General features: G+C 35.6%; 1 protein-coding gene across 4 annotated transcripts in view; it reads right to left on the reverse strand.

The window, feature by feature from the left end:
* Window positions 1-13,171, reverse strand: part of LOC113062137 (CUB and sushi domain-containing protein 3-like) — a 365,289-nt gene that overhangs the window by 185,710 nt on the left and 166,408 nt on the right. The gene's annotated exons all lie outside the window — the stretch shown is intronic.

Here is a 13,171-nt window from a genome sequence, read left to right on the forward strand (position 1 = left end):
TTGCATCATTTTTTTCACTGCAATTTCCAAATGACTACATGTCCCAGAAGAGCCCTACGAGATGGCAGAGGAAATTAAATTCATCCTGTTGAAATAAATATTTAGATTAAGACTACCAAAAACAAAGATTCGTGGTGGATGGTTAGCATGGTGGAAATATATTGTTAAATATATTTACAACATTATAAATGCATTAATTTTTAATACTGAACCTGCTACTGAATCCTAGTTCTGTAAAACATTTCTTGCATTTTTTTTTTTTTATTCAGTGAATAAAATGCATTATTCAGCATTCATATGACTCAAAATGATGGTGAAGGTCACAAAAAAAAACTTCTTTAAAATTCTTTGAAAAGTCTGCATTGCAAATTAATAAAACAAAACAGGCCATCCATGCCCTTGCAACCGGGCCCTCCATTGCTACATTGAAAGTATTGAAACCTCAGCTAGAATGTGGGCTAAAACTCCCTCAGATTTCTTTAGATGACTAAGAAACACATAAAATGTAGCATTTCAGTAATGGTCTTTTATATCAGCTCACTATTGAAAAGAAATACAGCTTTGTTCTTTAATTGTAAAGTGAATATCAGTGCACTGGCAAATTTGCTTTATTGATGCGATAGTCTCTGCTGTGAGTCACCCTCCTGAATAGCACGTCTCCACATTTGTAATTGCCTGACAGTTTAATTAAATAAGTGTGAATTTTGCAGTAACATAATTTCTCACGAGCTGGAGAGGCTGGAAGTGTTTGAAACCAACCACAACACCAGAGCTCAGATTCCTCAACACCTCCTCTATCTACCCCTGAATAAATCTCCATGCAAGCCATTAAACCCTTTCACGTGGATAAATGTAATTTAATCAACATAGCTCATTCCAGTGTCTGTTGTGTCTGTTCTCTGTGTGTGTTTGTGTGTGTGGATGTTTGTCGGAAGGCAAGGTCAGGAAAAGGAAGAGGGGGTTATCAAACACATGGATGAGCAAAAAGTGGTATATAAGCAAATCCTACAATGTCAATGCAGTTAATCAATATGGGATGTAGAAATGCTTTATAAAAAGGACTAGCTGTTATGGTGCTGCAAGGAAACTAATATTGCTCAAAATGGTTGCTTATGTCATTCTATATTTTGGACCAAACAGCAACTGTTGCAAAGTATAGAAACTATAAATGTGAAGAGACTTCTTTCAAAAACCATAAAAAAATAAAGAAATAAAACAAATTGTCTTCCCCCTACTGTTCCGAAACTGTACTGAACTGTGATATCAAAACCGAGGTATGTACCGATATACATATATATGGACATATAGAGCGCGTTGGTAGAAAATGCGGTCACACTTTATTTTAGGGTCCAATTCTCACTATTAACTAACCATGAATTTTGCTTTAATTAACTCCTTATTTGCTGCTTATTAATAGTTTATAAGGTATTTGTTAAGTTTAGGTTTTGGGTAGGATAATGGATGTCATGCATTATATCTACTTTATAAGCACTAATATGACAACCCATTCCAAAAATGTGCACCCCGAAACACAGACCGTTTTTCCGTCGTTAATATAGCAAAAGTGGATTTGGACACGCCCTGAGTGCACCTGCGCTGTGCGCTTTACACTTTGCGTTTAGATCGTTAAAATAGGGCCCTTAGACTGTGAAAACAACAACATTTAATAATTGCTTTAGTTGAGTGATGCAGATATTGCTTTCAGTGTGTTGACAGAAATATTGCTTGTCTTGTTAGGAAATGACATTACAAACACTAACAGAAATCATTTCAAACATTACTCAGACATTCAGCAAGGAAAGACAAACACTAAATCACACAAAATTACTCCCCAACTTGTACCACAAATCGGAGCTAATGTAGTGTGGGTGTGTGAGATTACAGATGCTGGTCTAAGGCTGAGATGCACGTAAATGATGTGAATGACCCAGTGAGATCAATAAATGCAGCAAAAGACACACTAAACTATAGAGCATGCTCATACTCAAGAAAATGAAATGTGGCTTCAAAACACATCGACTTCACTAAAACAAACTTCAAAAAGGGGGATTGAGACAAAAGGAGTAGAGCCTTCTCATGAGGAAAGGAAAAATAAGAGCACATCGTCATTGACCATAATGGATTAGGCGAGCTTTTATGCTTTTGCAATGCGAGTCACATCCTTTTTCTCGGATCAATAGCTCTCAGTAGTTCTGTGCAAAATTATGAGCGATTCATTATTAGCAAATGAAAGCTGTTGGCATGTTCCTTAATCAGGGAATCAGTCTTGATTGCATAGCTGGTAATTAAGATAGGTGGCAGCACTAACATAGAGACCCTCTTCTTTTTTGCATACAAACATTACTTGCACAATATCTACCTATCTATCTATCTATCTATCTATCTATCTATCTATCTATCTATCTATCTATCTATCTGTCTGTCTGTCTGTCTGTCTGTCTGTCTGTCTGTCTGTCTGTCTGTCTGTCTGTCTGTCTGTCTGTCTATCTATCTATCTATCTATCTAATTATAAATGCAACCTTGGTTAGCATAAAAGACATCTTTCAAAAAAAAAAAAAAAAATTACCCACCACAGACTTTTGAACGGTATTAAATAAAAATATATTTATAAACATAATATTTTCATTTTAGGATGAAGCATTGCTTTTATGAATAGCACACCAATCATTACTGCCTCACACAGAAATGAACACTCTTTCTGAAACTTCATCAACATCCTGAATACCTGGGCTCCCGTGGCGAGAGAGGGGGGCAAGATATGGAAAGAGTAAAAGAGAGAGAGAGAAGAGCATGGCAGAGCAATGGAGAGAGGGAGTGAGATGAAAGCAGGGTCTACAGCATGGGTCTCACACCGGCGGTCGCCTCATCAATCACAGACCGCCTTAGCACAGACGAATGAGAGGCCGCTGGGAAGCCGCTCGCGTCTCTCCATCAAACTGATGTTTTGAAAGTAAGTAATCAGTGTTCTCCATGGGCACTCCTTCTGTGGCAGAGCACCCCTCCTTCCCTACACTCCTCCCGTCCTCCCTCCCTCCTCCCATTCATGATGCACTCTCCTCTTGTTCTCTGCTACATGGAGTCAAGGCCTCTCCACCCCCATGGCATTGTGGGAGCCATACTTTATCCATCTCAGCACAGTGGGAAGGGCCCGACACTATTTTTTGTGAACAATCATGCTCAACAGACGGGAAGAAAAATACAGAAGATGTACACATGAAAAAGCAGTTGCCATCTTCATTATTTCTGTGGTTGACTTCCTGGACCACTCTGACACACACACACACACACACACACACACGTTTGTTTTTGTGAAAAGTGGGGACATCCCATAGGCGTAATGGTTTTTATACTGTACAAACTGTATATTCTATGGCCCTTCACCAACCCTACCCCTAAACCTAACCCTCACAGGAAACTTTGTGCAATTTTACTTTCTCAAAAAAAACTAATTCTGTATGATTTATAAGCGTTTTGAAAAATGGGGACATGGGTTATGTCCTCATAAGTCACCCTCTCCTTGTAATAACTGTGTCGTACCCATGTCATTATACAGAGTTGTGTCCTGATATGTCACTAAAACAAGAGCACTATATAAACTGTATAGTATTTTTGTGTGTGTATGTCACTACAGTAGTATAAGAAGAAAATACTTAAAAATTGTACTAATTAAAATCTCTCTATTTGAATAATTTCAACTGTTGGTGTCTACTTTAATGTTACTTTACTTTAACTACTCTAATGATACTTTACATGTATGTGTGTGTGTGTGTGCGCGCGAGTTTGTGAAAATGAAACAATACATTATTATGACCGGTTAAAATTTTAATCTGTCTACATTTTATGTTGAAAAATTTCAAAACTTCTTGCAGACAACTAAAACTAGTTGTTTGTAGGATAGTTAAACCTAGTTGTTTGCAGGATAGTGGTAAAGACTGGTAAAGATTTTGAATGTAAAATAGTTAAATATACTCATATTTGTTTAAATTACTATTTTTGCAAAAAAAAAAAAAAGAAAATAATAATAATTGCATGCAAACAACAAAATTAAAGCTGTACTGTATACTCTATTAAACCTTTCTATTTTTAGGCTTGAAAATCTCTTTTCAGCTTTGAACTAGACATATACTGTACTATATATATATATATATATATATATATATATATATATATATATACACACACACACACATGCATGTAAATACACAAATACACACACACACACAGTGCTTTTGTATACTGTGTGGATGCTACATACTTTGTCATCAATTCTGCTGTCTCAGTACAGTGGCAATAAGTTACTTCTCTGTGAGTGACTCTTTGGAGCTTATGTAAATCAAAGACCACCACATTTTGCACGCTGGTCACATTTCCACATGAATATCTTGTTTGGCCCGTGACCAGAAACTCCATTTTGCAGATCAGATTGGGAGGGAGGAAGGAAGGCGGCGTGGCACACTGGAGTATAAATGAAGCTCGCAAACCAGCTAATGACCTCGCAATGCTTTTACACAGGAGCATATTTCACCGCTGGCTTGGTTTCCAACACCCCCAGAAGCCATTTCAATAAAGCCTGTATTTACAGTGAACAATACATGATGGCAAATGTCATTTGACTTCGGCAGGCTTTTTCCTCTTCTAGCACATGATTCACAGAGGTCTTTATACTTGTTTTGTGCATATGTGCTATTTTGGGTATGAAGCTTGACTTTTGAGAGCACAAAGCAATGTTGTATTACCCGAGTGAATGTGATTGTGTGCATCCAGACTGAAATGATTACGTGTTTTTAATCGCAGAAAATAGTTTATTTAAATTAATTATTAAAATTATTTTTATAATTTTATAGAAATGGGATTTGATTTTTAGCCACAGAGTGTGATGCAATGTGTCTGGGTAAAATGATCCATAATAAATCCTATGTACCCTAACCCTAACTCGATTATCCTAAATTTTGCATTTATTAACCATCACTCAGTCAATCATATAATCAATCACAGTCAGGCATCAATTACTTTCTCATTAGCTTTGTAGAAAAAAACAACAACAACAATGTTTGGGAAGTCCCATCATAAATGCCAGTCATTTGTCATATAAGATGGCTGATTCCCAAAAGAGGAATGGATTGTAATGGATTACACAGCTCTCTCTCTCTCTATCTCTCACAGTTCCTCATATTTCCCAAAGGTTTCTCAGCTAGAGGGCTCCTCTAATCATGCACCATGACAGAATGTATGATTAAGTATTATAACTCTATGAATAATAAACAAAACTCTGCACTGTAGCCCAGGCAATGGACACACACTACCAGCTTTGCACCTCTTGTGTTTAGGTAACATGATTACAATGGTGCCGGAAATATTTGAACACTTAAGTGACTCTTAAAAGGACATTATGCATAAAAAAATATACATATATGCATTAAAATACACACACACACACACACACACACACACACACACACACACACATATATAACAAGACTGTTTAATCTGTATACAGTTAAATATATCTGAGGAAATTTGTATTACACCAATACATAATCAAAAATGTTTTGAGTCTCTGGGTTATAAATATCAAAGAAATATGTAAAGTGAGAGGAGGAAGTGCCTCCATGTCATTGTGACTGGCTCATTGCTCTGTCAGTATGATAGTTCCCACCTATAAAGTCTGTAACTCCACAAATTGGCTTGAATGTGCCAGGCTGGTGAAAATTGATTAAATAATTAAAAAGCAAAATGTCAGAATTAAAACGAACTTGTAGAGACTTAATACACCTAATGATCTATGAGCAAGCTGGTTTTTAGCGAGCACTCGGCACAGTTAAATTAAAGATCCATCTGTGTGTCTGTGTTCAACCTTCAGTGCACTTACGGTGTTTACAGAGGATTTGTTGACTAATGATCTGAAAATAAGGTGACTATTAATAATAACAGCTGTGTATCAGTTTGCTGTGTGAATAAATACAGATACACACAATTCTTGTCACTGTATGTAGCTATTATTGTTAAAGTAATGTAAAAATGCCTAAAAATGTATATGAACTCCATGAGTTTTCAACACAACATTTCTAAAAATAGTTTTTAATTGTATATGTGGTATACACTAATAAATATGATATTTGTTAATAATAATAAAAAAAAATAAAGTTTGGTAATAACATAAATAAAATAAAATAAAATAAAATAAATAAATCAACTCAAATGCTTAGTTATCTGAACTCTGTGGCAATATTAGTAAAACAACTTTAAAAAAAGAATAATAATGTTTTGTGAATATAACACATTATAAGAAATATTCAATTTTTATTGGTCCTCCACTACTCCATGGCACAGGTCCTCCATTGCTACGTCACGATTTCCAGCTGGAGTACCCATGAGCTCCTCTAGAGGGCACTCCATCCCAGCCCTTTGCCCAGACTCCATTTCCCATAACACTCCATGTCGTAACTGATTACACATATAGCTGTTCCAATAAGTTTAAGTTGCACGCATTCACATTGCGAAATATTGTTTTGCTGTTGCAGATTCCCTTGTTTCAAGGTTTTGTTGATTTGTAACTTTGAACTGCTCACTTGGATTATGACCCTTGCCTGTTTTTTTTTTGGATTACTCTTTTGCAACTGCCTTGGATTACCTTGTTTGATGGATCTCGACCTTGCCTGTTTGACTACTGTTGAGTTAACCCTCTGGAGTCTAAAGGTATTTTTGGGGCCTGGAGAAGTTTTGTCATGCCCTGACATTTGTCCTTTTGTTCAGTTTCTTATAAATATCTAAATGGCTAAAGTCTAATCTCACTGTAATCAGCATAAACTGGGCTATAATAACGTGTGCAGCATGTATGTACATGATTGTGTTTTTGAAAGTCAGTGAAGTGAAAGTTAGGCCATCGTTAGTGAAAAACTAAAATGTTAAATCACTTGAATAAGGCCATAAAACACATACAGAACATTGGTTCCCAGGACTTTGGAGGACTTGAGCTTGTAGCCTAGAATTTTTCTTTAATTTAAGATCTTTTTGGGTTTATCAGGAGAAAATTCCTCAACGCGTATACGTGTTAATCGACTTCAAAGGGTTAAAGCTTAGAATTTTTGTAAAATCTGAACTCTTTTGCGAATAAAAGCATATGAGCTATACCATCCTGAATTGAATGTGGACTACCTTAAATATAACTATGATCAGAGGGTCTAGAAAATTCACACCACAAGCCATTGTAATGCTTCTTTTGACATCCTGTCTAGACCCATCAAAATGTGATCAACCTAATTTCACCCCTAATAAACAACCCTATTGTATATTTTAAGAAGAAAAAACTGGATAGAATTTTAAGCTTTTCTGTAGACACGTCTGTAGCGTCGCACTCTGGTGTTTTGCTCTGTTCTCAGTCGCTACACAGCAGCTGTGTTCTGTGTGGCGGCCCACCTGCTCATCTCCCTCATCCTTTTCACCATGAACCTGTTCTGAATCCTAAAAAGCCCATTACTATCACAACACATTCAACTTTAATCACTTGGTCTGTTCCATCCTCTGGTGTGGGTGTTTGTTTTTGCTGTTGTACAGGCTTTAGCGCAAGTCTCGATGTGTATGGCACTGAGACGATTGTAAACAGGTTTTCAGGATTTTGTAGTAACAGATCAATTCTCTACACTCTGTTGATCACAGTATCCAGACCTGTCTCTCAGGATGTATTGTAGGAGGGCAAGTGTGTTGCGTTGAACTCCTTTACAACAGTAGAACCATCGTTTGTACAGAAAAAGGAAAACAACACAGTAATCAGAGGAAAAAATTATGAAACCAAAAGAGAGACTATTATTTTGCAAACTTTTAATCGTGGTCCTCCACAACCCCATCAATACGGCTCAAATACCCCTTCATTAACACCAAAATATGTTCTATTTCACTGAAATCATAATGGATGTCATTAAGCATTATCAATATTGTCTTTAGAGTGGCTATTTTGACTAAAATGTTTCACTATAAAATAAAAATGAAAACAATCAGTATTGTGTGTAAAGAACAGATACACAAAATAGCTTCTTTTCATACTTTGCAGTCTTTTATGATGGAATTTATGTATAATAGAAGTGAAGTGCTGAAATACTACCTACAGTGAAATAAAATTACATTTGTTAATGAAACGTTTATATTTTCATCTTCCACTCTAAAAAAGACAATTACAGTAAAAAAAAAACAGCAGTTGTGGTTGCCAGAACTTTACCATGAATAATAGGATATAGCAATCATCATCAGCCTTTGAAAACACCTGGTCCCCATTTTTGACATTTCGTAATACCACACAAAAATAATTATAAGCCAAATGTACATTACCAGATATATACCTCACTACTTTCGTTATGTAAGTTTATATATTATTTCTTTTCACTTTTGCTTTTGCCCTTGCAGCTATCACTGCATACATACACACAGTATCCACACCTATGCATAACATGTTTCCATATTTTTTTTTTTCTAACATCCACTAGGGCTGTTATTTTTATTATATATTGTTACAGTAGATTAATGGAATTAGTTAATGCATTTTCATTGTACTGCTTTATGTTATGATATGTTATGTTAAAAATGCAAAAAAAAAAAAAAAAAAAAAAAAAAAGAATAACAGGATAGCAACATTTTAAGATTTACAAATTGACCTTAAATTTACAATAAAAAAAAAAAACATTATTTTTCTACATTAATATATTGACAACCACCTAAAAAAGAGAAAGCAACATAATAATAAAAAAGATTTTCCAAAAGCTGATGTAAACATTAATATATAGACGATGCACTTTGTCATAAACAAATACAAAAACACAATAACACAACAAGAAAATAATGCAATAACTATTCATTTAACAACATACTGTAAGTTGTAACATAAAATCCTAATGGACATATCTGACATGGAAAAAGAGAGACTTATTTAAATGAATTTATGAATGAATGAATGAATGAATAAATAATAAATAAAATGTGAACTGAGTAGAGAATTTGGTAATGTCAGTTTATAGTTAATAGTTGTAAATTAAATTAAAAGATGACTTCCCAAAACTTAACATTTAACAGTATTTTACTGTTAAAGTAGATGAAATCTCACATTAGATCGATTGCAGTTGTTCATCATATAAAGAAATCGTAAAAGATTTACAGTCTTTTACTGTTTAAATAATTTTCATATTTCACAAAAAAAAAAAAAAAAAAAAAATGTAGACAGTTGTACATAAGACACAAAGTCTGTGTTTCTAAATGACCTCTCCCCAGCACAGGTACATAATTGAAAAGCCTGGTCCCTTCATTGTCGGCCCCTGAATCATAGTTTCACATTGAGATCTAGGACACCCTCCCTAACAATCAATAACAATAGAGCTCTGCTCTTCATTCAGAAGGGCCTGTTTTTGGATGGATGACTGAGAGAGGTTTCTCTTTTGTTCGTCACCTTGCCTCGGCACACTACAGATTTAAGAGATGAGGGCGCTGGTGGCAGCATCCGCTCATTTGTAACGTTTTGCTCATCTCAAGCTGTCAGGCGCCGCACTCAGAGCAGGAGATGCTGTTGTCTTTCACTGCCAGCTTGCAATGAGAGGTGCTTGTTGCTTTTTTTATAGGCCTATCACAGTATTTGTTTGTACGTATGTATGTATGTGTATTTGTTTGTGTGTGTGTGTGCGTGCTAATTCTGTAAGTTTAAGACTTATTCAAACACACTTTAATAGCTATCTCTACAGCAATTTATTACTTTATAACCATGAATTTCATTATTATAGCTATGTTATTAGTTATATCTTAGAAACATTTCAACGAGTTGCTTGGGAGAGTCTCATTATCATGACAATTACACTACAGGCTGAAGAAACATTTGCATCAACTTCTGTTAATCTAATTCAACCGTAATTTAATTCACAACAGACATTACTCAATATGGCAATTATCCTGAATATTATCAACACAATCAGCACAAAATAACATGCTAATGTCTCTAGACTTAAACTTAAATAGATTGCAGAATACTATGATCTGTGATATTACTGCATGTTACAATAATATAATAATACATTTTTTAATCATCTATAAATTAGTCATTTTTAAATGTTGAAGATTTATGTAGCTAAGGTGGATGCTTTTTATCCAGTTTTACCAAACATTTCAATTATTTTCGCTCATTGTGCATATAATAAAAAGCAAACTTTTAATAGTAAATAATTTTTTGTGTGTGTGTGTGTGTGTTGTAATAATACAAAAAAAGGGAAGCTTTGAAATGCTCCAAATAGTCATCTTCAAATGAAAGTGGATTTTTAATAGGATAAAACTAACAAAATGGTAATGCATTCCCACAGAACGCCCCTTTCTAGGAACCGTGCCCAGTGTCCACAATGGAAAGGCTTTAGTGCTGGACATTATTGCAGATGCAAAGAGCCCAGCCAAAACATCAACCATTACACTGCTGGAGAACAGCAGAGAGTAACAACCTCCACAACACAAAGAAAAAACTGTGTATGTTGAGCCATGTTTAATATCTATCTTGACTGGGACCCTCAGAATGTTTAATTCATTAGTGAAGAATTCAGGCCATCAGCTCACAAAGCCCCGACTGCAAAACACACACACAGATGCACACACGCACAAACAACAGCATGTGTACAATCACAGATTTTGTTTTTAATGTCTTATGTCTCTAAAATACAGTACAGTAATATATTGTACATCAAAATAATGTATTTCTATTTTAATATAATTTATTCCTTTGATGGCAAATCTGAATTTTCAGTAGTTATTACTCCAATCTTCAGGCTCACATATTCCTTCAGAAATCATTCTAATATGCTGATTTGGTGCTCAAGAAACATTTCTAATTATCATCACAGATGAAAACAGTTAAAATTTCATGAATATTTGATGAATAGAAATTGCACAAGAACAGCAGTTATTTGAAACATTTTTGTAACATTAATGTAGAAGTCTGCTTATACTTGAATAAAAGTATGGATTCCCTTTTTAAAAATATATAAATAAATATAATAGTATATATTTGTGATAGTATATGCATCTTTTATTCATGACACAAAGCATATTGGCAAGTCAAAAACCCTTGACAAATTGTTCAATATGAAACGGTTTGTTCAGGCAACACTGTCTAGTTGGAACAACATCTGTTGGAATATTGTTGGTCTAATATGTGAATTTCTTTATAATGCAGATTTACAATAATTCACATTTTCAGTGTGTGACTCAAAAAGCTCTGCATGTTGAATAAAACGTCATTGACTTTTGACAGTGCATAAATGCAAACAGTCACGCAAATAAAAAAGACGGACACCTCCAAGAACACAGAGTTAAGCCAATCCACACAAAAACAACACACGATGCTACATATTTTGACAAATTTCCACTTAACTGATATGTAGCAGGCTGGTAGAGCAGCTGCCCAATATGTTCATGTGGTATTTATCACACATCTCCACTTTACACAGCACCATTTGGGAGTAGGATTAAAATGCAAGTTCATGGAAACTTAAAGCTCAATGCTTTCCTTCCAACCCCACTCCTTCATGACATCCTCAAACATCTCCACTCTAATGGCTTCCTTCATCCTTACAGTCATCAGCTGAGGCAGTATTCAAAAACCCCAAATTAACAGTTCCCTGGGGACAGAGATCTACGATGAAAAGATGTTCTCTGTCCTTGAGCGAGAGACGTTCAACACAGAAGACAAACCACACATATCTTCACTTCAATTCGTATTTGGACAAAAACTAAAACATGTAAAGCAACTGTGATGTCCGATCAGTTGACTGTTTCTGCTTTTAAGGGTCTTTCCTGACTGGCAGCCATTTTGGCTCTATCCCACAGCTCTGAATGAAATTCATGCCACAGTCTGAGCCACTGAGGCACGTGCACGCTGCTTTTGGGTACAGAGAACGCACATGTGCTGATTTCAGAATTTTTCAGATTTCTGCTTATGGCTATGTAGCACATATGAAGATAAAGTTGCTCTCAAAGGCAAAACAGCCTTGCAAACATGTACAGTACATTTGATAAAGAAGTCGAGAAGATTTTGACAGAAATGCGCAAATGCTTTGTGCTTGGCTGCATAATGAACAGCAGGAGTAACAATAACATATAAGCTGCTCCAGGAAAATATTCAATATGAAATAGTTCAGTTAGGATGAGCAATCACTTAATCTTGTAATGACACTATACATGTAAAATAGAATTGATAAATACATTTAAAAAAATAAACAAAATATAACAATAACAACCTAATTATTACAAGATACATGCATTAAACGTGTATTTTTAAAATAAATATTAAATGTAATAAACATTGACATTTGATGGTAATAAACCTGAAGAATTTGACTTAAAATGGAAAATTGATTAATATACTATAATATCCTCACTATATAGCTACATATATATGACAAACTATATAACATATGTGTTCCTGTAGCTCAATTGGTAAAGCACTGCCTTATCAAGCGCAAGGTTGGGGGTTCGATTCCCCGGGAACACATGATATGTACAAATTGATAGCTTGAATGCACTGTAAGTGGCTTTGGATAAAAGCGTCTGCTAAATGCATACATTTAATTTAATCTTTATAGCATGTACCTACTTACTTGTAGTGTACGCATATTCATACCTATTAGTTCCTAAAGTGTACATATTATTTGTAATATAAATGTGACAGCCCTGGTAAAAGCTGTCGTACCTTTTTTTCTGAGAGCGTTTAGAGACTGGGTAGAAAAGTACTGGTTTAAAAAACAAGTTTTCTTTTGAAACAGGGATAAAATAAAGCACACATGGAAGGTTTGTTCAGCACAAAGCCATCTCAGAGAGCCGCTAGCTTCACACTAATTGTCTCGGCTTTTGTACAAATGCACCTGCAAACAGGCCTCGGACCACTAAGCCCTCGAGGGGGGTCCGAGGTACAGAACGAGTGGGATCACTAGCTGGATTAACAAGGATCCCACCTGACTACAGTGACTAAGCGTGGTGGGGACTTGGCAGGAACTGCTCTGGAAGACCCATTCTGAAGGACTGTGACGCTCCAGAACACTGCAGCTCCTGCCAGGCACTGCTGTCCGAGCTTCTTATCTCTCACTTGGCAAAGCTGACAGCCTCTGGTTGCCTGCCACCTCCACTTTAGGCCGGCTGCTCTCTGAGCTGCCGGAGGTC

The sequence above is a fragment of the Carassius auratus genome, chromosome 44, assembly GCF_003368295.1.
Source record: "Carassius auratus strain Wakin chromosome 44, ASM336829v1, whole genome shotgun sequence".
Classification (NCBI taxonomy): Eukaryota; Metazoa; Chordata; class Actinopteri; order Cypriniformes; family Cyprinidae; genus Carassius; species Carassius auratus.